This window comes from Pongo pygmaeus, chromosome 1 (genome assembly GCF_028885625.2).
Source record: "Pongo pygmaeus isolate AG05252 chromosome 1, NHGRI_mPonPyg2-v2.0_pri, whole genome shotgun sequence".
NCBI classification, from domain to species: domain Eukaryota; kingdom Metazoa; phylum Chordata; class Mammalia; order Primates; family Hominidae; genus Pongo; species Pongo pygmaeus.
The window spans coordinates 5,275,608-5,301,170 of record NC_072373.2 but is presented as its reverse complement, the minus strand read 5'-3'; the positions used below and the strand labels follow the sequence as shown (position 1 = coordinate 5,301,170).

At 39.0% G+C, this 25,563-nt stretch overlaps 1 protein-coding gene across 5 annotated transcripts in view; it reads right to left on the bottom strand.

The window, feature by feature from the left end:
* Positions 1-25,563, bottom strand: part of AKT3 (AKT serine/threonine kinase 3) — a 365,144-nt gene that overhangs the window by 312,464 nt on the left and 27,117 nt on the right. The window contains exon 1 of one of the 5 annotated variants that reach the window (XM_054501282.2): positions 21,960-22,066. The exons of the other annotated variants lie outside the window; for them this stretch is intronic. The gene's annotated coding sequence lies outside the window, so the exon portion shown is untranslated. Of the gene's footprint in view, positions 1-21,959; positions 22,067-25,563 lie in introns of those variants that run through there. 5 annotated transcript variants of the gene reach the window in all.

Sequence of the window (25,563 nt, the reverse complement as noted above, 5' to 3'; positions counted from 1 at the left end):
GCTACAACTTTTAATGTTAAGTACATTATATTATCTAGTGTGATTCCTTGTACCTTAGTACGGTCTCAATAAATATCACATAGCTATTTGATGTGTCTCATTGTTAGGAGTTCTAAAACTATCTGAGAGATGTCATTAACTTATTGTCTTAAATTAAATCAAAGTTTTTCAAAATTACTCATTAAGGAAAATATGCATACATGGAACTCAAATACCTTCAAATCCATTATCCAAATAATATATTAACTTTTAAAAAGAAAAGACAAGAGTGGGTTCTTTCAGTGGTAGTAATGCATCTTTCCTTGCAAATATGGATCTCAAATATGGATTACATATGGCCATTAAAAAGCAATTTCCCTATAATTCATAACGTAAAAACTGATTCAGGCAATATCATCAATGGAGGTAAAAGGCTATTGGGAACTATCATCCCACAGATTTATAAATGAGAAAAATAGGGAGCGGTTCCAAGACGGCCAAATAGGAAAAGCTCCAGTCTACAGCTCCCAGTGTGAGCGACACAGAAGACGGGTGATTTCTGCATTTCCAAGTGAGGTACCGGGTTCATCTCAATGGTGATTGTCGGACAGTGGGTGCAGGAGAGTGGGTGCAGCGCACCAAGCGTGAGCCGAAGCAAGGCGAGGCATCGCCTCACCCAGGAAGCACAAGGGGTCAGGGAATTCCCTTTCCTAGCCAAGGGAAGGGGTGACAAACAGCACCTGGAAAATCGGGTCACTCCCACCCTAACACTGTGCTTTTCCAATGGACTTAGCAAATGGCACACCAGGAGATTATATCCCATGCCTGGCTGGGAGGGTCCTATGACCACAGAGCCTCGCTCATTGCTAGCACAGCAGTCAGAGATCAAACTGCAACATGGCAGCAAGGCTGGGGGAGGGGCGCCCACCATTGCTGAGGCTTGAGCAGGTAAACAAAGCAGCCGGGAAGCTCGAACTGGGTGGAGCCCACCACAGCTCAAGGAGACCTGCCTGCCTCTGTAGACTCCACCTCTGGGGGCAGGGCATAGCCAAACAAAAGGCAGCAGAAACCTCTGCATACTTAAATGTCCCTGTCTGACAGCTTGGAAGATAGTAGTGGTTCTCCCAGCATGGAGCTTGAGATCTGAGAACAGACAGACTGCCTCCTTAAGCGGGTCCCTGACCCCCGAGTAGCCTAACTGGGAGGCAACCCCCAGCAGGGGCAGACTGACACCTCACACAGCCGGGCACCCCTCTGAGACGAAACTTCCAGAGGAACAATCAGGCAGCAACATTTGCTGTTCACCAATATTCGCTGTTCTGCAGCCTCTGCTGCTGACACCCAGGCAAACAGGGTCTGGAGTGGACCTCCAGCAAACTCCAACAGACCTGCAGCTGAGGGTCCTGACTGTTAGAAGGAAAACTAACAAACAGAAAGGACATCCACACCAAAAACACATCTGTACATCACCATCATCAAAGACCAAAGGCAGATAAAACCACAAAGATGGGGAAAAAACAGAGCAGAAAAACTGAAAATTCTAAAAATCAGAGCGCATCTCTTCCTCCTCCAAAGGAACGCAGCTCCTCACCAGGAACAGAACAAAGCTGGACGGAAAATGACTTTGACGAGTTGAGAGAAGAAGGCTTCAGACAATCAAACTTCTCAGAGCTAAAGGAGGAAGTTCGAACGCAACACAAAGAAGTTAAAAACCTTGAAAAAAGATTAGACGAATGGCTAACTAGAATAACCAATGCAGAGAAGCCCTTAAAGGACCTGATGGAGCTGAAAACCATGGCACGAGAACTACGTGACGAACGCACAAGCTTCAGTAGCCAATTCAATCAACTGGAAGAAAGGGTATCAGTGATGGAAGATCAAATGAATGAAATGAAGCGAGAAGAGAAGTTTAGAGAAAAAAGAAAAAAAAGAAATGAACAAAGCCTCCAAGAAATATGGGACTATGTGAAAAGACCAAATCTACGTCTGATTGGTGTACCTGAAAGTGACGGGGAGAATGGAACCAAGTTGGAAAACACTCTGCAGGATATTATCCAGGAGAACTTCCCCAATCTAGCAAGGCAGGCCAACATTCAGATTCAGGAAATACAGAGAACGCCACAAAGATACTCCTCGAGAAGAGCAACTCCAAGACACATAATTGTCAGATTCACCAAAGTTGAGATGAACGAAAAAATGTTAAGGGCAGCCAGAGAGAAAGGTCGGGTTACCCACAAAAGGGAAGCCCATCAGACTAACAGCTGATCTCTCAGCAGAAACACTATAAGCCAGAAGAGTGTAGGGGCCAATATTCAACATTCTTAAAGAAAAGAATTTTCAACCCAGAATTTCATATCCAACCAAACTAAGCTTCATAAGTGAAGGAGAAATAAAATACTTTACAGACAAGCAAATGCTGAGAGATTTTGTCACCACCAGGCCTGCCCTAAAAGAGCTCCTGAAGGAAGCACTAAACATGGAAAGGAACAACTGGTACCAGCCACTGCAAAAACATGCCAAATTGTAAAGACCATCGAGGCTAGGAAGAAACTGCATCAACTAACAAGCAAAATAACCAGATAACATCATAATGACAGGATCAAATGCACACACAACAGTATTAACCTTAAATGTAAATGGGCTAAATGCTCCAATTAAAAGACACAGACTGGCAAATTGGATAAAGAGTCAAGACCCATCAGTGTGCTGTATTCAGGAAACCCATCTCACGTGCAGAGACACACATAGGCTCAAAATAAAGGGATGGAGGAAGATCTACCAAGCAAATGGAAAACAAAAAAAAGGAAGGGGCTGCAATCCTAGTCTCTGATAAAACAGACTTTAAACCAACAAAAATCAAAAGAGACAAAGAAGGCCATTACATAATGGTAAAGGGATCAATTCAACAAGAAGAGCTAACTGTCCTAAATATACATGCACCCAATACAGGAGCACCCAGATTCATAAAGCAAGTCCTCACACACCTACAAAGAGACTTAGACTCCCACACAATAATAATGGGAGACTCTAACACCCCACTGTCAACATTAGACAGATCAATGAGACAGAAAGTTAACAAGGATATCCAGGAATTGAACTCAGCTCTGCACCAAGCGGACCTAATAGACATCTACAGAACTCTCCACCCCAAATAAACAGATTATACATTCTTCTCAGCACCACACCACACTTATTCCAAAACTGACCACATAGTTGGAAGTAAAGCACTCCTCAGCAAATGTAAAAGAACAGAAATTATAACAAACTGTCTCTCAGACCACAGTGCAACCAAACTAGAACTCAGGATTAAGAAATTCACTCAAAATCACACAACTACATGGAAACTGAACAACCTGCTCCTGAATGACTACTGGGTACATAATGAAATGAAGGCAGAAATAAAGATCTTCTTTGAAACCAATGAGAACAAAGACACAACATACCAGAATCTCTGGGACACATTTAAAGCAGTGTGTAGAGAGAAATTTATAGCACTAAATGCCCAAAAGAGAAAACAGGAAAGATCTAAAATTGACACCCTAACATTACAATTAAAAGAACTAGAGAAGCAAGAGCAAACACACTCAAAAGCTAGCAGAAGGTAAGAAATAACCAAGATCAGAGCAGAACTGAAGGAGATAGAGACACAAAAAACCCTTCAAAACATCAACGAATCCAGGAGCTGGTTTTTTGAAAAGATCAACAAAATTGACAGACCACTAGCAAGACTAATAAAGAAGAAAAGAGAGAAGAATCAAATAGACACAATAAAACATGATAAAGGAGATATCACCACCGATCCCACAGAAATACAAACTACCATCAGAGAATACTATAAACACCTCTACACAAATAAACTAGAAAATCTAGAAGAAATGGATAAATTCCTCGACACATACACTCCCCCAAGACTAAACCAGGAAGAAGTTGAATCTCTGAATAGACCAATAACAGGCTCTGAAATTGAGGCAATAATTAATAGCTTACCAACCAAAAAAAGTCCAGGACCAGACGGATTCACAGCCGAATTCTACCAGAGGTACAAGGAGGAGCTGGTACCATTTTCTGAAACTATTCCAATCAATAGAAAAAGAGGGAATCCTCCCTAACTCATTTTATGAGGCCAGCATCATCCTGATACCAAAGCCTGGCAGAGACACAACAAAAAAAAGAGAATTTTAGACCAATATCCCTGATGAACATCGATGCAAAAATCCTCAATAAAATACTGGCAAACCGAATTCAGCAGCACATCAAAAAGCTTATCCACCATGATCAAGTGGGCTTCATCCCTGGGATGCAAGGCTGGCTCAACATATGCAATCAATAAAAGTAATCCAGCATATAAACAGAACCAATGACAAAAACCACATGATTATCTCAATAGATGCAGAAAAGGCCTTTGACAAAATTCAACAGCCTTCATGCTAAAAACTCTCAATAAATTAGGTATTGATGGGATGTATCTCAAAATAGTAAGAGCTATTTATGACAAACCCACAGCCAATATCCTACTGAATGGGCAAAAACTGGAAGCATTCCCTTTGAAAACTGGCACAAGACAGGGATGCCCTCTCTCACCACTCCTATTCAACATAGTGTTGGAAGTTCTGGCCAGGGCAATCAGGCAGGAGAAAGAAATAAAGGGTATTCAGTTAGGAAAGGAGGAAGTCAAATTGTCCCTATTTGCAGATGACATGATTGTATATCTAGAAAACCCCATCGTCTCAGCCCAAACTCTCCTTAAGCTGATAAGCAACTTCAGCAAAGTCTCAGGATACAAAATCAATGTGCAAAAATCACAAGCATTCTTATACACCAATAACAGACTAACAAAAAGCCAAATCATGAGTGAACTCCCATTCACAATTGCTTCAAAGAGAATAAAATACCTAGGAATCCAACTTACAAGGGATGTGAAGGACCTCCTTCAAGGAGAACTACAAACCACAGCTCAACGAAATAAGAGAGGATACAAACAAATGGAAGAACATTCCATGCTCATGGACAGGAAGAATCAATATAGTGAAAATGGCCATACTGCCTGAAGTAATTTATAGATTCAATGCCATCCCCATCAAGCTACCAATGACTTTCTTTACAGAATTGGAAAAAACTACTTTAAAGTTCATATGGAACCAAAAAAGAGCCCGCATTGCCAAGTCAGTCCTAAGCCAGAAGAACAAAGCTGGAGGCATCATACTACCTGTCTTCAAATTATACTACAAGGCTACAGTAACCAAAACAGCATGGTACTGGTACCAATACAGAGATACAGACCAATGGAACAGAATAGAGCCCTCAGAAATAATACCACACATCTACAACCATCTGATCTTTGACAAACCTGACAAAAACAAGAAATGGGGAAAGGATTCCCTATTTAACAAATGGTGCTGGGAAAACTGGCTAACCATATGTAGAAAGCTGAAACTGGATCCCTTCCTTATGCCTTATACAAAAATTAATTCAAAATGGATTAAAGACTTAAATGTTAGACCTAAAACCATAAAAACCCTACAAGAAAACCTGGGCAATACCATTCAGGACATAGGCATGGGCAAGGACTTCATGTCTAAAACACCAAAAGCAATGGCAACAAAAGCCAAAATTGACAAATGGAATCTCATTAAACTAAAGAGCTTCTGCACAGCAAAAGAAACTACCATCAGAGTGAACAGGCAACCTACAGAATGGGAGAAAATTTTTGCAATCTACTCATCTGACAAAGGGCTAATATCCAGAATCTACAATGAACTCCAACAAATTTACAAGAAAAAAACAAACAACCCCATCAACAAGTGGGCGAAGGATATGAACACACACTTCTCAAAAGAAGACATTTATGCAGCCAAAAGACACATGAAAAAATGCTCATCATCACTGGCCATCAGAGAAATGCAAATCAAAACCACAATGTGATACCATCTCACACCAGTTAGAATGGCGATCATTAAAAAGTCAGGAAACAACAGGTGCTGGAGAGGATGTGGAGAAATAACACTTTTACACTGTTGGTGGCACTGTAAACTGGCTCAACCATTGTGGAAGACAGTGTGGCGATTCCTCAGGGATCTAGAACTAGAAATACCATTTGACCCAGCCATCCCATTACTGGGTACATACCCAAAGGATTATAAATCATGCTGCTATAAAGACACATGCACACGTATGTTTATTGTGGCACTATTCACAATAGCAAAGACTTGGAACCAACCCAAATGTCCAACAATGATAGGCTGGATTAAGAAAATGTGGCACATATACACCATGGAATACTATGCAGCCATAAAAAATGATGAGTTCATGTCCTTTGTAGGGACATGGATGAAGCTGGAAACCATCATTCTCAGCAAACTATCGCAAGGACAAAAAACCAAACATCGCATGTTCTCACTCATAGGTGGCATAGGTGGGAAGTGAACGATGAGAACACTTGGACACAGGAAGGGGGACATCACACACCGGGGCCTGTTGTGGGGTGGGGGGAGGGGGGAGGGATAGCATTAGGAGATATACCTAATGTAAATGACGAGTTAATGGGTGCAGCACACCAACATGGCACATGTATACATATGTAACAAACCTGCACGTTGTGCACATGTACCCTAGAACTTAAAGTATAAAAAAAAAAGAGAAATATATATCTTTACAGTGAAAAGATCCAGCAGTCACCTTCTTGATTAAGTATGTATCATGTATGCAGTATTCTCACCAAAAAAGGTTCAACCTGAATCTAACAATGAGGAAAAATTGGACAAATTCAGAATGTGGTATATTCACAAAACAACTGATATAAAATCCTCAAAAAAATTAGAATCAAAATCGGGTTCAGTGTATATTGCTTGGGTGATGGGTGTACCAAAATCTCACAAGTCACCACTAAAGAGCTTACTTGTGTAACCAAATACCACCTGTTCCCCAAACGCCTATGGAAATTAAAAAAAGAAAAAAAGTACATAATAAAAAAAAATTAGAATCAATGTCATAGAAAGCAATATAATGTTAGATTTTTATTTTCTAGAATAAAACAGTCTCAGGTGACATAACCAAATATACTGTAAGGACCCTGGATTTTAAAAAATGTATAAACTTTTATGGACTATCATATTAGGCATAATTATGAAATATGTTTTTTCTTAGTTGTGTTAATGATACTGTGATTATGAATAGCCTACCCTTGGAAATTCAGGCTAGAAGAACTTAAGAGATAAAGTGATATCTACAGCTTCCATTCAAATGATTCAATTAAAAATTTTAAAAAGTATATGGACTGGGAACAGTGGCTCACACCTGTAATCCCAGCATTTTCGGAGGCCAAGGCAGGAGGATCACTTGAGCCAAGGAGGTCAAGATTAGCCTGGACAATCTAGGGAGACCTCATCTCTTAAAAATTAAAACATTAGCCAGGTGGTGGTGCACACCTGTAGTCCCAGCTACTTGGGAGGCTCATACAGGAGGATCGCTTGAGCCCAGGAGTTAGAGGCTGCACTGAGCTTTGATCCACTCCAGCCTAAGCAACAGAGTGAGATCAGGTCACAAAATAAAATTTTTAAATATATGTAAAGCAAATGTGACAAAATGTTAAGGATGTTTTTGTGCTCATGAACACAATACATTCAGCTTTTCTATATATTTTTAAATCTTCAAAATAAAAAGTTAAAAGTGAAAGTAATTTTCTCTTCTTTCCAATCACTGTAAATATTAGTAAATTGATAGAGGAGCTTATCTTGAAGAGATTTAGTTTAGATTAAGTATAGAACCCTATTATATCTAACATTTATTTTAAATACTTTTACAAAATAAATAAACTAACCTGAGAATATAAGCTATGCCAACATAACTTCACAATCTAAGTATAAAACAAATGGAAAAAATTCTTCCTCATTCTACACATAAAATTTTGTAGTTCTTAGAAATAATTATTGGTCAGAAAACTCTTCTTACCAATGTTTAATAGAACATATATTCATGAATATTCTTGAGCTTACATCTTCCAATGATACACAGTCATCCCATGATCTAACAATTCATGACCTTTGGAATCAGAGATCTTATTTTTACTCTGCATCAGATGTTCTCCCCCAACCCCACTACCTGCCTCTGTTGCAAGGCTGCCATCTTATCAGCCTCCCAAATTCAACTTAACTGTCACTCCATTAGCTATCTATCACTGCATAACAGATTACCACAAAACTCAGTGCTTTAAAATAACAATAAGCCTTTATGATCTCACAGTTTCTGTTGGGTCAGGAATTCAAGACCAGTGATGCAAAAGGCATAGCAAAACTATGATCAGCACTCCTGTTCAAACAAAGGACAATTAGGAGGTGTGTGGGAGTCACTGACCCACAGCAATTCTGAAATCCAGCAGGTGTTTTGAGGCAACACTTTGGATCTTTCTAAGATCTGAAAGGACTTTAAAGTCACAACTTCAAAACACCTGGATATTTCTAAGGTCTTAAAGGACATTAAAGTCACATCTTCAGCTTGATCTGTAGATCATGTTTTCCCATGAGTGTCCTAGATTGGATCTTTTCTAGAATCCATTTCTTAATTTTAGTATCAATGATCATATTGAAGAGGCTGGGAATTTTCAAGCCCTACAGTTCCCTGCTCTTTTTTCTTTAACAGTATTTCATTTCGCTTATCTCTCTCCTTTTACATTTTATATATAAGTAGCAAGAAGAAACCAGGTAGCTTCTTCAACATTCTGATAAGAAATCTCCTTAGCTAAATCACTTCATTCATAGGTTACATTTTTCTATTTTCCATCTTATTGCACATGACAGAGTTGCTAAACTTTCTGCCACCACAGAACAAGGATCCCCTTTCCTCCTGTTTCCGTTAATATTTTTCTCACTTTCCTTTAAGGCCTCAAGCAAAGCCTTCTCAAAGGCTTCTACTTCTACATCAAACTTCTACTAACAGTCAACTCAAGGCTCTACATGCTTTCACTAATGCTTCAAAATCCTTCAAGCCTGTGGCCACTTCCAAATTCAAAAGACAGTACTACATTTTTGTTACAACAAAACAAAACCACTCTGATGCCAAAATCTATATTGCTTTTTTTTTTTTTTGGCAGGATCTCACTCTGTCACTCAGGATGGAGGGCAGTAGCACAATCTTAGCTCACTGCAACCCCCGCCTCCCAGGCTCAAGAACTTAGAGATAGCGATCCTCCCACCTCAATCTCCCAAGTAGCTGGGACCACAGGTGTGCACCACCACGCCCAGCTAGTTTTTTTGTTTGTTTTTTTGTAGAGATGAGGTTTGACCATCTTGCCCATGCTGATCTTAAACTCCTGAGCTCAAGTGATCCACCCACCTCAGCCTCCCAAAGTGCTGGGGTTACAGCTGTGTGCCAACGTGCCCTGCTCAAAATCTCTATTATCTATTGCTATAATTACCCCCAAAATTAGCATTTTCAATACAATAAGGTTTTATTATACAGTTTCTGTGGGAAAGGAGTGACTTAGCTGGATGGTTCTGCACCAGGGTCTGTCATGAAATTGCAGACAATATGTTAGCAAAGGATGTAGTCATCAGAAGACCCTATTTGGTTTCTACTATGGCTTGCTCACATGATGGAAAAGTTCATGATAGTTTTTGGCTTATAACTCCATTTCTGGTGGGAATAGGAGCTTAATGGCCATTCCACCTTTAGATGGGTCAAGATGGTGTTTTTCTAGGTCACACAGCAGTTTGAATTGCTTTTTGAACTAGCATATCAACAGCTTATCTACCACATTTTAAATCACAACATTTGAGTAATTCATAGTTTCACTAAAACATGTAAAAACTCAGTAGCGATGATCAAAAGCTGAGGGTATCTCAGGCAAAAGGGGATAGCTGGTCATGTTCCACTAGATCCCCAAACCAAAGACACAGGGTCACTAACATAACATGGTAGGCACCACCCTACTGTTTCTGACACTACCTTTAGTTCTACTACTGCAACTATTATTTATATTCTGAGAAAAATTTTTAAATAGATTACATAAAGTTAAAATTAAATGATATCAAGAAAAGGCATCTAAAATGTAGGATACATGACTAGTAAACTAGAAAAGATAAGAAAAGCATATAGGCAAAGTAAAACAACACAAAGGCAGAACAAAAATCCACTGTAGAAAGAAACTGTATCAAGAGAATAGAAATCTGAACCAGTGAAACAGAAGACAAACTATAAATATTCATGGAAAATTAAGGACAAAAAGATAAAACATAAAACTTACAAGGGGAGAAAGGATAGATAAGGAGGATAGGCTACAAACGTCTAATCAAAGATAATAAGGTGCTATGCTACCATGGTGGATTACAGGAGGCCACATATTCCTTATCATTCTTCCTATGAGGAGATGGACTCCATTTCTCCTCCTCTTGAATCTGAGCTGGTGAATCTTGTGACTTGTTGCACAAATAAAATGTATTGGAACAATGATCTGCCACTTCTGCAACTAGTCTTTAGAAGAACTGGTGGCTTCCATTTTTAGAAGTTAGTAACATGCTCTAAAGTCATCCAGGATGTCCTGCTAGAGAGAGGCAACATGAAGGAGAACTGAGGCACTATGAGCCAACATTCAAGCACCAAGGACCCAAATATGGGAATAAACCATTCTATCATCCTTCAGTTCAGTGCGGCTACCCTTCTAAGTGCACCCATAGGAATGACTCTAGGTGGCATCTCCCAGAGAACCATGGACTCAAACCACAGAATCATGAAAAAAGGATAAATTGTTGTTTTAAGGCAATAAACATTGGGGTAGTCCATTACACAGCACTGGTAATTGATGTAGCTATAATGATCTACAACAACATGACACTGCCAAAATATATGAATAATATATGTAGTCTGTAGTATAAGATATTTGTATTTCAAGACCCTGCCAGAAAATAATATTTTAAACTGTTTGAGGCCAGGCATGGTGGCTCACGCCTGTAATCCCGGCACTTTGGGAAACTGAGGCAGGCGAATCACTTGAGTTCAGGAGTTTGTGACCAGCCTGGCCAACATGGTGAAAGCTCATCTCTACTAAAAATGCAAAAATTAGCCAGGCGTGGTGGCCCATGGCTGTAGTCCCAGCTACTGAGGAGGCTGAGACAGGAGAATCGCTTCAACCCAGAAGGCAGAGGTTGCAGTGAGCCGAGATTGCGCCACTGCACTCCAGAATGGGTGATAGAGTGAGACTCTGTCTCAAATAAATAAATAAGCAAACAAACAAACAGTTTGAAAACCCAGCTTGTTTCAAAAACCTGGCTGAAAGTAATAGCTTTTTTATTTCTTAAACTATCTTCCATTATTTACTTACTTGAAAAAATATTCTAAATTCTATCCATGAATTAACTCAGACATGGAAGATAAATGCTAAATTGTAATATTGCATCTTCAAATTTTATTGACATCTATTTTAAGATGTTTAAAGAAACTGTCTTAACAATCCCACTTAGGTAAGTATATTCCTATTCTTTGCTTCATTCATTCATCCAACAGTTTTTGAGGACTTACTATGCACAAGGAAACTATGAAGTAGGATTGAGAGCAGATTAAAACGGGATCACTCCCCTAACTTTCTAGTAAGTCAACACCTGCTTAGTGTGCACTTCCACAGCACTTTATACAAATCTCGATTTTGCAGAAATAATAACAGCAGCCAACATTTATGGAACACTTACTACGTACCTGGCAAAATTCTAAGTCATTATTACATAATTTAATTCAGTTAATCCTCACAATAACCTTCATGAGGTAGATAGGTACTATTACCCCCATTTTATCAATGAGGAAACTGACTCATCTTGAAGTCTTTTTTCCCCACTAGACTCTAGACTCCATGAGGGCAAGTGTTTCTTCATCTCAGTATCTCACACATCCCAGTTTCTGGCACATATTTCGCTAGAAGTAAATAAAGAAATTAGTTTGTCCAAAAACTAGATACAAACATGCTCATTTACAAGAACAATTTTTTACTCCTCAAGAGTATAAGGCAATAACACTTTTTTGGACTAAGAAAAAATGGCTTGGGTTCAATAAATATAGTATCTCTAACTGGTAAGAAAACTTAACATAAAGTTTACCCAACAATTGATGAAAACAATTAAGACTTAAATTTCTTAAACAAGTCTAATTTGATAATTTTATTCAGCAATATGTTATGCAGAAGTCCATAAAAATCACAATGACAGGTGCCAAGATGGCCAACTAGAAACAGCTATGGCCAGAGGCTCCCACCAAGAACAAAACCGGCCAGTGAATCCTGCACCAGCAACAGAGGTATCCAGGTTCGCTCACTGGGACTGACTAAGCAGTTGGCGCGACCCATGGAGAGTGAGGAAAAGAACGGTGATGCAATGGCCCACATGGGAGCCACAATGGAGCAAGGGGAGCTCCCACCCCCAGCCAAGGGAGGCAGTGAGTAACTGTGCTACCCTACCCGGGAAACCATGTTTTTTCCACAGATCTGTGCAACCCGTGGGTCAGGTCAGGATATCCCCCTCATGAGCTGATGCCACCAGGGCCTTGGGTCCCAAGCACAGAGCTGTGCAGATGCTTGGCGGCCACTCAACTGGAGAACGCCTAAGACTACCGAATTCCCAGGGAAAGGGGCCACCGTCATCACTGCGGCTGCCTGCTGTCCAAGATGACTAAGCTCCCCAGGGAAGGGAGAGCAGCCATCACTGCAGCTGCCTGCTGCCTAAGCTGACTGAGCTCCGGAAGGGCAGCAGCCAACACTGTAGCTCCAGTTCGCCGTTTTTTCCCTGCTGGTGCCAGGGAGACTGGACGGCTTGGACCCAGGAGAAATTCCCCACAGCAAAGGACACCGGCTGTGGCAGACTGTGGCCAGACTGCCTCTTTAGGCCAGATCCTGACCCATCCTTCCTCACTGGGCAGGGCCTCCCTGCAGGAATTTTAGCAACTCCAGCAGGGGTTTAGGAATAGAACTCTGCTCTCCCTGGGACTCAGCCCCTACAGGGAGAGGCAGTCGCTGTCTCTGTGGATCAGCAGACTTAGTCTTTCCCCCTGCTGGCTCTGAGGAATCCAGGTAGTCCAGAGGAGTGCGACAATCCCCAGCACAGTGCATCCCCTCCGCCAAGGGATAGCTGGACGATTTCATCAAGCAGGTCCTGGATCTTGTGCCTCCTGACTGAGAGAGACCCCCCCGCCTCAACAGGGGTCACCAGACACCTTATATAGGAGCATTCCTGCTGGCATCAGGTCGGTGCCCCTCTGGGACAGAAATCAAAGAGGAAGGAGTAGGCAGCCATCTTTGCTGTTCTGCAGCCCCAACTGGTGACACCTCCAGGTGTGGGAGGGATCCAAGCGCATAGGGTCTGGAATGGGCCCCCAGCAAACTGCAGCAGCCCTATGGGAGAGAGGCCTGTTTTTGTTTTGTTTTGAGATGGGGTCTTGCTCTGTCACTCAGGCTGGAGTGCAGTGGCACCATCTTGGCTCACTGCAACCTCCGCCTCCCAGGTTCGAGCAATTCTCCTGCCTCAGCCTCCTGAGTAGCTGGGACTATATGCGCATGCCACCACGCCCAGCTAATTTTTTGTATTTTTTAGTAGAGACAGGGTTTCACTGTGTTAGCCAGGATGGTCTCGATCTCCTGATCTCATGATCCGCCTGCCTCGGCCTCCCAAAGTGCTGGGATTACAGGCGTGAGCCACCACACCCAGCCCTAACTGTTAAAAGAGAAACTAACAGAAAGCAACAACAGCAGCATCAACAAAAAAGTCCCCACAAAAACTCCATCTAAAGCTCAGCAGCCTCAAAGATCGAAGCTGGATAAACCCATGAAGATAAGAAAGAATCAACAAAAAAAACATCGAGAACCCAAAATCCAGACTGCCTCTTCTCCTCCAAATGATCACAACACCTCTCTAGCAAGGGCACACAACTAGATGAACGCTTAGATGAACTGACAGAAGTAGACTTCAGAAGGTGGGTAATAACAAACTTCACTGAGCTAAAGGAGCATGTTCAAACCCAATGCAAAGAAGCTATGAACCATGATAAAACATTACAGGAGCTGTTAACCAGAATAACCAGTTTAGAGAGAAACATAATGACCCAATAGAACTGAAAAACACAACACGAGAACTTCACAATGCAACCACAAGTATAAATAGCCAAAGAGACCAAGCGGAGGAAAGAATTTCAGAGCTTGAAGACTATCTTCCCAAGATTAGAGAAAAAGGAATGAAAAGGAACAAAGAAAACCTCTGAGAACTATGGGACTATGTAAGAAGACCAAATCTATGACTGATTAGGGTACCTGAAAGAGATGGGGAAAATGGAACCAAGTTGGAATATACACTTCAGGATATCATCCAGGAGAACTTCCCCAACCTAATAAGACAGGCCAACATTCAAATTCAGGAAATCCAGAGAACTCCAGTAAGATACTCCATGAGAAGATCAACCTCAAGACACATAGTCATCAGATTCTCCAAGGTCAAAAATCAAAGAAAAAATGTTAAAAGCAGCCAGAGAGAAAGGCCAGGTCACCTACAAGGGAAGCCCATCAGACAAACAGCAGACTTCTCAGCAGAAACCCTACAAGCTAAAAGAGATTGGGGACCAATATTCAACATTAAGAAAAAAATTTCCAACCCAGAATTTCATGTCCAGCCAAACTAAGCTTCATAGGCTTAGTTTGGAAAAATAAAATCCTTTTCACACAAGCAAATGCTGAGAGAATTCACCACCACCAGGCCTGCTTTGCAAGAGCTCCTAAAGGAAGACTAAATATGAAAAGGAAAAACCATTACCAGCCACTGCAAAAATACACTGAAATACAAAGACCAATGACACTACGAAACAGCTACATCAACACATCTGCAAAACCACCAGCTAACATCGTGATGACAGAATCAAATTTACAAATAACAGTATTAACCTTAAATGTAAATGGGCCAAATGTCCCAATTAAAAGACACAGAATGGCTAGCTGCATAAACAGTCAAGACCCATCAGTGTGCTGTATTCAAGAGACCCATCTCATGGGCAAAGACACACATAAGCTCAAAACAAAGGAGTGGAGGAAAATTTACCAAGCAAATGGAAAGCAGTAAAAAGCAGAGGTTGCAATCCTAGTTTCTGACAAAACAGACTTTAAACCAACAAAGATCAAAAAAGACAAAGGACATTACATAATGTTAAAGGGATTAAATCAACAAGAAGAACTAACCATCCTAAATATATATGCACCCAATATAGGAGCATCAAGATTCATAAAACAAGTTCTTAGAGACCTAAAAAGAGACTAAGACTCCCATACAATAACAGTGGGAGACTTTTATTAACACCCCACCATCAATATTAGATAGATCATCAAGACAGAAAATTAACAAGGATATTCAGGACCTGAACTCAGCTCTGGATCAACTGGACCTGATAGATATCTATAGAACTCTCCACCCAAAGACAACAGAACATACATTCTTCTTGGTGCCACATGGCACGTACTCTAAAATCAATCACATAATTGGAAGTAAAACACTTCTAAGCAAATGCAGGAAAACTGAAATCCTAACAGTCTCTCAGACAACAGCACAATCAAATCAGAACTCAAGATTAAGAAACTCACTCAAAACCACACAACTACATGGAAATTGAATAACTTGCTCCTGAATGACTCCTGGGTAAATGATGAAATTAAAGCAGAAATCAAGAAGTTCCTTGAAATCAATGAGAACAAAGAGACAATGTACCAGAATCTCTGGGATGCAGCTAAAGCAGTGTTAAGAGGGAAATTTATAGCACTAAATGACCGCATCAAAATATTAGAAAGATCTCAAGTTGACAACCTAACATCACAACTAAAAGAACTAGAGCAACAAGAGCAAACAAACCACAAAGCTAGCAGAAGACAAGAAATAACCGAGATCAGGGCAGAGCTGAAGGAGACAGAGACACTAAAAACCCTTCAAAAAAAAAAAAAAACAAATCCAGGAGCTGGTTTTTTGAAAAAATTCATAAAATAGAACGCCAGCTAGATTAATAAAGAAGAAAAGAGAGAAGAATCAAATAGATTCAATAAAAAATGATAAAGGGGATATCACCACATCACCACTGACCCCACAGAAACACAAACTACCATCAGAGAATACTATAAACACCTCTATGCAAATAAACTAGAAAGTCTAGAAGAAATGGATAAATTCCTGGATACATACACCCTCCCAAGACTGAACCAGGAAGAAGTTGAATCCAGAAATAGACCAATACAGGTTCTGAAATTGAGGCAGTAATAAATGGCATACTAACCAAAAAAAAGCCCAGGACCAGATGGATTTACAGCTGAATTCTACCAGAGGTACAAAGAGGAGCTAGTACCACTTCTTCTGAAACTATTCCCAACAATTGAAAAGGAAGGACTTCTCCCTAACTTATTTTATGAGGCCAGCAACAACCTGATACCAAAACCCAGGAGAGATGAAACAAAAAACAAAACTTCAGCCAATATCCCTGATGAACATTAATGCAAAAATCCTCAATAAAACGCTGGCAAAGTGAATCCAGCGGCACATCAAAAAGCTTATTCACCACGATCAAGTCAGCTTCATTCCCAGGATGCAACGCTGGTTCAACATATGCAAATTAATAAACATAATTCATTACATCAAAAGAACTAAAAACAAAACCACATGATTATCTCAAAAGACTCAGAAAAGGCCTTTAATAAAATTCAACATTCCTTAATGTTAAAAACTCTCAATAAATTAGGTATTTATGGAACATAGCTCTAAATAATACAAGCCATTTATGATAAAATCACAGCCAGTATCTTACTGAATGGGCAAAAGTTGGAAACATTCCCCTTGAAAACTGGCACAAGACAAGGATGCCCTCTCCCACTATTCCTATTTAACATAGTATTGGAAGTTCTGGCCAAGGCAATCATGCAAGAGAGAGAAATTAAGTGTATTCAAACAGGAAGAGAGGAAGTCAAACTGTCTTGTTTGCAGATGACATGACCCTGTATCTGGAAAATCCCATCATCTCAGCCTAAAAGCTTCTTAAGCTAATAAGCAACTTCAGCAAAGTCTCAGGATATAAAATCAATGTGTAAAAATCACAAGCATTCCTGTACACCAACAACAGACAAGCAGAGAGCCAAATCATGAAGGAACTCCCATTCATAATTGCTACAAAGAGAATAAAATACATAGGAATAGAGCTAATAAGGGAAGTGAAGGATCTTTTCAAGGAGAACTCAAGGAAATCAGAGAGGACACAAACAAATAGAAAAACATCCCATGCTCATGGATAAGAAGAATCAATATCGTGAAAATGGTCATACTGCCCAAAATAATTTATAGGTTCAATACTATTCCCATTGAACTACCATTGAGTTTCTTCACAGAATAAGAAAAAACTACTTTAAAATTCATATGGAACCAAAAAAGAGCCTGAATAGCCAAGACAATCCTAAGCAAAAAGAACAAAGCTGGAGGCATCACACTACCTGACTTCAAACTATACTACATGGCTACGGAAACCATAACAGCATGGTACTGGTACCGAAACAGACACATAGACCAAGGGAACAAAATAGAAATCTCAGATATAAGACCACAGGTCTACAACCATCTGATCTTTGACAAACCTGACAAAAACAAGCAATGGGGAAAGGATTCCCTATTTAACAAATGATGCTAGGAGAACTGGCTAGCCATATGCAGAAAATTGAAACTGGGCCCCTTCCTTACATCATACACAAAAATTAACTCAATACAGATTTAAAGACTTAAACATAAAACCCAAAACTATAAAAACTCTAGAAGAAAATCTAGGCGATTCCATTCAGGACATAGGCATGGGCAAAATTTTCATGATGAAAACGTCAAAACCAATTGCAACAAAAGCAAAAATTGATGAATGGGATCTAATTAAACTAAAGAGCTTCTGCACAGCAAAAGAAACTATCATCAGAGTGAACAGACAACGTACAGGGAGAAAATTTTTGCAATCTATCCACCTGACAAAGAGCTAATATTCAGAATCTACAAAGACGTTAAACAAATTTAGAAGACAAAAAAAACCTTATTCGAAAGTGGGCAAAGAACATAAACAGACACTTTTCAAAAGAAGGCATACATGCAGCCAACAAACATGAAAAAAAAAGCTCAACATCACTGATCATTCGAGAAATTCAAATCAAAATCACAAGGAGATACCATCTCACACCAGTTAGAATGGCAATTATTAAAATGTCAAGAAACAACAGATGCTAGTGAGGCTGTGGAGAAAGAGGAACACTTTTACACCATTGGTGGGAAAGCAAATTAGTTCAACCATTGTGGAAGATAGTGTGGCTATTCCTCAAAGACCTAGAACCAGAAATACCATTTGACCCAGCAATCCCATTACTGGGTATATATCCAAAGGAATATAAATCAATCTATTATAAAGATACATGCAGGTGTATGTTCATTGCAGCACTATTCCTGATAGCAAAGACATGGAATCAACCCAAATGGCCATCAATGATAGACTGAATAAAGAAAATGTGGTACATATACACCATGGAATACTATATAGCCCTAAAAAGGAACAAGATCATGTCCTTTGCAGGGGCATGGATGGAGCAGGAAGCCATTATCCTCAGCAAACTAACACAGGAACAGAAAACCAAATACCACATGTTCTCACTTCTAAGTAGGAGCTGAACAATGAGAACACATGGACACAGGGAGGGGAACAACACACACTGTGGCCTGTCAGGGATGAGGGGAGAAAGAGCATCAGGATAAATAGCTAATGCATGTTGGGCTTAATACCTAAATGATGGGTTGACAGGTGCAGCAAACCACCATGGCACACGTTTACTTATGTTACAAACCTGCATGTCCTGCACATGCATCCCAGAACTTAAAAAAAAAAAAAATCACAATGACAACTATTCAAATCTGCATCATAAAGTATTTTAAAAGGAGTCAGTGACAGAGGAATAAGAAAATGAGGGATAATAACCATTAAAATATGTGGATTTAAGACAATCCAAGTAACTAAAACACCTAATACTTCAAACTATGTAATTTGGATATTTTTGGCTGACCATTATTTGGGTTGGTAGAGGTGGAGTCATAAGCTATAAAACCTGTGACTATCCGTTTCATCGCATACTGTAACTTAAAAACAAAAATGAAAACCCTTACATAATTGACTTGTTACATTAAAAATTCACAATCCTCAGATTACCGGCTAGAAACAGGAATTTGGATTCTACAAGGGGAATAAAACTAATTGAAATAATTTACCAAACATACCCCATAATTCATTATCACTTCAGGATACCAAAACTATCTTTTTTTTAAGAAGGGAGCATAGCCAGGCGCGGTGGCTCACACCTGTAAACCCAGCACTTTGGGAGGCCAAGGCGGGCGGATCACCTGAGGTCAGGAGTTTGAGGTCAGCCTAGCCAACATGGCGAAACCCACCTCTACTAAAAATACAAAAATTAGCCAGGTGTTGTGGCGGGTGCCTGTAATCCCAGGTACTTGGGAGGCTGAGGCAGGAGAATCACTTGAACCCGGGAGACAAAGGTTGCAGTGAGCCGAGATCGCACCACTGCACTCCAGCCTGGGCGACAGAGCGAGACTTCATCTCAAAAAAAAAAAAAAAAAAAAAAAAAAAAAGAAAGGAGCATAAACCTAGTACTCCTAGGACCAGACAATATGGCTACATTTCAGAATAACCTGCGACAAGGGTAAATTTTAGAGAATGTTGGTGTGTCAAATTTTCAATCTGACCTCTAGAAAGGCTACTGTCTCTCCTGGGTATCTGATTGAGAACTGAAGTACAAACATTAGTTATATTTGCCAAAACTTTTTGTAGCAGACTGCTGGTTGTCTAACACAACATCAATTACCAAACCCCTTTACTCTTGCCATCTCCTGCTACAGAAATTGAAAGCCAAATATTCACTTTCTAACAGCTAGGAGTGGCACATAACCTAGTTCTGGAAAAGTAAGTCTGATAGCGAGCTTCGGAGAAAGCTTTTGCATTCCTAACATAAGGGACCACAGTGTGGCTGACGCCAGCCATCTCCCATTTGACTGCCTTCAACAGAGATGTAATGCCCATTACCACAGCCATCTTGAAACCTTGAAGCAACAAGTATATGAAAAGCAAACAAGGTAACGGTGATGGACCAGAGATAGCTTCAATCTTTGATGATTCTATCCTGATCTGCTAACTATAACCGCCCACCTATACCCTTCAGTGGAAAAAAAGAAAATGTCCTTTTTTGTTGTTACTGTTCGCTAGGTTTTCTGTTATTTTCAGCAGGATGCCAACCTTACTAAGCATGCAAAGACTATGATGTACAATTCCTTTAATTTAAAAAAGTTCTAGTAATTGTACAAATAAAAAGCAAACATTCTAATGCCAAATAAGTGTGACAAATTAAACCCGGGACAAATTAAATTAAATGTTAGGAAGTCCTAAATAACTTCTCTTAATAATTTTTTATATAAATTAATAAAATACATGCATTTTAGAAATTTTACAAAATACAAAATAATATAAGGAAGGAAAAAACTCAATACCCAGAAATAACCACTTATAATATTTTGGTATATTTCCATCCAATTCATTTTTATACATATATCAACATATAAAAGTATGCTTTTATCTTTATAAACTGGAATCCTGTAGGATGTTTTATTAACTAATACAGGTAGAAAGTGATAACTCAGTAGTACATAAAAGCATGTAAGACTCAAAAATAAAAGTATCTCTTCCACCATTCCCATACACACAGGACCACATATACACAAGCCCTCATTCTCCATTCCACTTCTCAAAAACAGCCACTTTTAATACTTTTGGCATTGTGGATGTTTCTTGATTTATCACCTATTAACCACATCAACTGACTTCTTACTATAAAGATTGAGAAATTAAGATACCCTCTGCCCTTTCTTCCCAATTTTTGTTACTTTCATTTTCATTTTTAACTTTTCTACTGGTTTGTATTCTACATTAAAAAAAATACACTTAAGCCTCTATTTCTTGACCCAGGAATTTTAGATGGAAATGTCTTAGCTCCTAACTGTGTAAGATAAGGAAATTAGTGTTCTTATACAGCAAGCATTTTTAATCATAAAGTTTAACCAAAGAATTAAAATATGACTATTTGGCCTTACCCAATCCTGAGTGAGAGGGAAAAAATGTATGTATGTACTTGTTGCTTTAGTACTATTTCATTTAAGAAAAAGTGTTGAAAAATATAGAAGCAGTATCATAATGAAGACCAAATCTAGAAAACAACTATTAGAACTTGGAAATCCTATAATGAATTTTTGTAATTACTACAGACAAACATGAATTTTTAAATTATGAAAGATGAAGCCTGAGGAAGAGAGTACAACATGAAGGTCAGTTGACAGGAAAGGAATACTGATCAACTCCTCTTTTACATTGGTCTTCTCCAAAGAGAAATATCATAATGAAAACGTTGATATTGATAGTTAGCAAGTAGATTATCACTTTGAGTTCCGGTCAGCATCAGTGATTTTTGATCAATGTAAAAGCATTTGAATAATTTTTTAAAAACAACAACAACAACAACAACCAAAAAAAAAACTTAAAAGGGCAAGTATCCTGACTGTCTATATAGAAGTAAACAATGGGTGAGTTAAATACTAAATATTAGTAAAGTTGATGTCAAACTAGTAATATTCTACAGATTAGTTATTTACTATTTAATATGTCCCATGCAGTCTGATAAGAGCTAATCACACATTATGAGCTTGGATTCTTACACCCATATAAAGTAGCCACTTTTATCATCTCCATTTTACAGATGAGAAATTTAAGACAGATTAAGGATTTTGCCCACAGACACTAACAAATGGCAAAGCCAGGATTTGGAATTCAGTCCCATCCTCTTAACCATTACGCTCAAATGACATATATAGGTACAGCTGACCCTTAATAACATGGGTTTAACTGAATGACTCCACTTGTACCTGGATTTGTTCCTTCTGCCTCAGCCACTCCTGAGATAGCAATACCAACCCTTTCTCTTCCTCTTCAGCCTACTTGACTTGAAGACATCAAGGATGAAGACCTTTATGATGATCCACTTCCCCTTGATGAAAAATAAATACATTTTCTTAATAACATTTTTTCTTACTTCATTGTAAAAATACAGTACATTATATATAAAATGTGTGTTAATAGACTGTTTATGTTATCAGCGAGGCTTCCAGTCAACAGCAAGCTATTAATAGTTAAGTTGTAAGGGAGTCAAAAGTGATATGCGCATTTTTGACTGTGCAGGTGGTCTGTGCCCCTAACTCCTGTGTTGTTTCAAGCATCAGATGTACTTTGAAATTGCAGATGGACAAGAAGTAAGAATAGATTCACTAAGAGCAGGTTAAGTCAAACTAGTCACTTTTTCTTTTTTGAGTTCCAGGTTCCCATGGCATGGATAAATCTCCAAGACATAGTAAGTGATTACGGTATCATTTATGTAATGTGAGGCAAAACAGAAAGATGCAATGTTTACACAGAATAAAGTGTAAAAGTCTCATTTTCTTAATTATCCCCCTTCCTGTCCCTGCCGAATCTCTTGACAAGGGCTAATACTACCTATAATTTGGCATTTTCTTCTAGTTCTTAAGTACTTCTTAAAAATTTTAGCTTTATTTTGGCATGACATACTTGGCAGTGGTTATTTCTGAGAAAGAATATGGAAGAAAGGAATCACACCATACCCTATATATTTACTGCTTGGCTCTTTTAAAGGAGAATATATTACTTAGATAATACAAAATGTTTTCATCATAATGATGCTCAAAGGAAAAAGGTGAACAGTTTATAAGTATGACCTCAATGGTCTCCTTGAATGGGAAAAGTCTGACATATTAAACTACTTAACAACTAAAAAATTTTACAAGGCAAAAATATACCGTAACATTAAAAGGTATATTCAAACTAGAAAAATATTCACAACAAAAAAGATTAATCAAATAAAAGTATTCTCAATACACAAAAAGCTCTTACCAATAAATAAGAACATAAAATTTATACCTGTTTAAGGATAGGCCTCATATTTAAAACTTAACTAAGAACAAGAATAATAATTCATTTAAGCAACGTTAAACCTCAGTAACAAAGAAATGTAAAATAAAACAGCAATAAAATGGCAAAAACTAGAAAGAATAACACCCAGCAATGGCTACGGTATAAGAAAGTAGAAACCTTCACATATTAGCGCTAGGAACGTAAACTGGTAACATCTGGACAATAAACTGACTTTGTAAATGATTTATATAATCAAAACATAATAAAAGTTTCCTTAAAGAGTGAAACTGAGAAAAAGTGGCTGCAGCCTTTAATTGCACTGAAGGCCACTACAGTGACAGACTATGAAAAGAGGCTAACAGTCTCACTGTGCTTTTTCCCTGCACCGATCACATCTGCAATAACACATTCACTTCTGGGCACTACGTTGTAAGAGAAGCATTGACAAACTGAGCTATTTCCACAGTAAGACACCAATACAGTCAGCCCTCCATATCTGTGGGTTCCCCATCTGTGGATTCAACCAACCACAGATCAAAAATATTCAGGAAAAAGAAATCATCTGTACTGAACAGACTTTTTTTCTTGTCATTATTCCCTAAACAGGACAGTGTAACAACCACTTACATAGAATCTTTACATAGCATTTGCAGTGGATTAGGTATTGTAAGTAATTTAAAGATGATTTAAAGCATACAGGAGGGTGTGTGCAGGTTGTATGCAAATACTACACCATTTCATGTAAGGGATTTGAGCATCGGCAGATTTTGGTATCTCCAGGAAGTCCTGGAACCAACCCCCCATGGATACTGGGGGACAACTGTACCATGTATGAGAGGGCTGCAAACCCTGTCTTATAATAATTATAAACATAATAAAGAATTGAGAGCACTTTGCTCAGAAAGAGGGATTTTCGGGAAGACAGGATAGCAATCTCGAAAAATCCGAGGGCCTATAAACTGGAAAACAGAACTTGTTTTATAATGCTCAGGAGGGCAAACAAAGACCACCAGTGCTCAGAGCTGTTAAATAATGAAACAGATAATAGTGCAACTTTAGTTGCCCACAATATCTAAGATAAGTGATCCATTAGAAACACAGTAGAAAAGATTCTTCTTATAGGCTTAGAAAGTTAGGTTTCATGAAATCAGAGGTACTTTACAGTTCTAAGAGTAAAGCAAAAATTACCCTTAAGATATGCATTAATCTTCCAAACCATAAACACTACAATATTCCCAATCTTTTATTCTACTTACCTAATTTAGACACCTTATTTACTAGTCCATTCTGGGACAATCAGGGTACAACCCACTATCTTTGTCAGGAATAACCATTCAGTCAAATCTACCAATTCCTACCTATCCTAGCAAAACAGTCAGTTCTGTTTTGCTACACAAAAACCTGACAGATATATAACATGGTTCTAGAATTCCAGTGCTGCCCTTACCGAAACCCTCTCCTGAACACTAGACTGCTTTCATAACTGTGATCTAGTCTGTTTCCTACCTTGCCTCAGCTGTCCCAGTTCTAGTTCCTTGCCCTAATATCTGTGACATACTGTTATCTGAACTTCTAGAATCATTATTTTCTTCCCCATTTTTGTATCACATACTGATTAAAAGACTACTGTGCTCAAAATAATGGTGAACTGTATTTCAGAAGGAAAATTAAAAACTGTACAAAATATAAAGTTGTATTGGACACAGTGCTGTCGAGGAGGTTACAGTGGAAAGGAGAAATAACAGATCTATGTAATAACAAGACAATAGAAAGTCATAAGGAGGCCAAGATAGGAAACTGTTGCAATATTATACAGACAAAAGAAATCATTCTAATTTTGTAAGACCATGATCTGGGTAAATAACTTAGCTTTGAAGGACACAGGAGATTTGTCACTTAAAAAGACAGAGGGGAAAAAACATGCCAAGCAGAAAAACTAGCATAACCAAAAACACAGAAAATTGGTGGTAGGTGCATGGCTATCACACACAAAAAGGTAATGTGATTGATTATAAAATGCGAACACAGACTAAAGAAAGTTTCTCTATGTCAAAGGATATAGAAACTATGGAAACAGTTACTCAAAGAGAGAAAACACAAGTTCAAGAGGTGCAGCTTCTCTGCATTCTCCACTGGGAAGTAGAGCAGTGAATAATATTACTCAAACAGTGTGAGGATTCCACAAGGTGGAAGATACTCCCCCTTTTCCATACTCAGAGGATTTTAAATCTTTCCACCCAAAACTTCTGAGCCCCTCCCCAACAAGATACAAAATATTTTTTGAAGAAATTCAATCTATTCCTAAACGTCAAGAAAGAAACAAAATGTGAAGTATCTAAGATCAGCAAAAAAGAAATCTCAGGTACTAGTCCTGGCTCTATACCTAACTTGAAATATGGCCTCAGTTTTGAAGTCTGTCAGATGAATGGATATAAGACTAGAGAGGCCACCAACAGTGGCTCCTGCCTGTAATCCCAACATTTTGGGAGGCCGAGGCATGAGGACTCCTGAAGGCCAGGAGTTGGAGACCAGCCTGAGCAACAT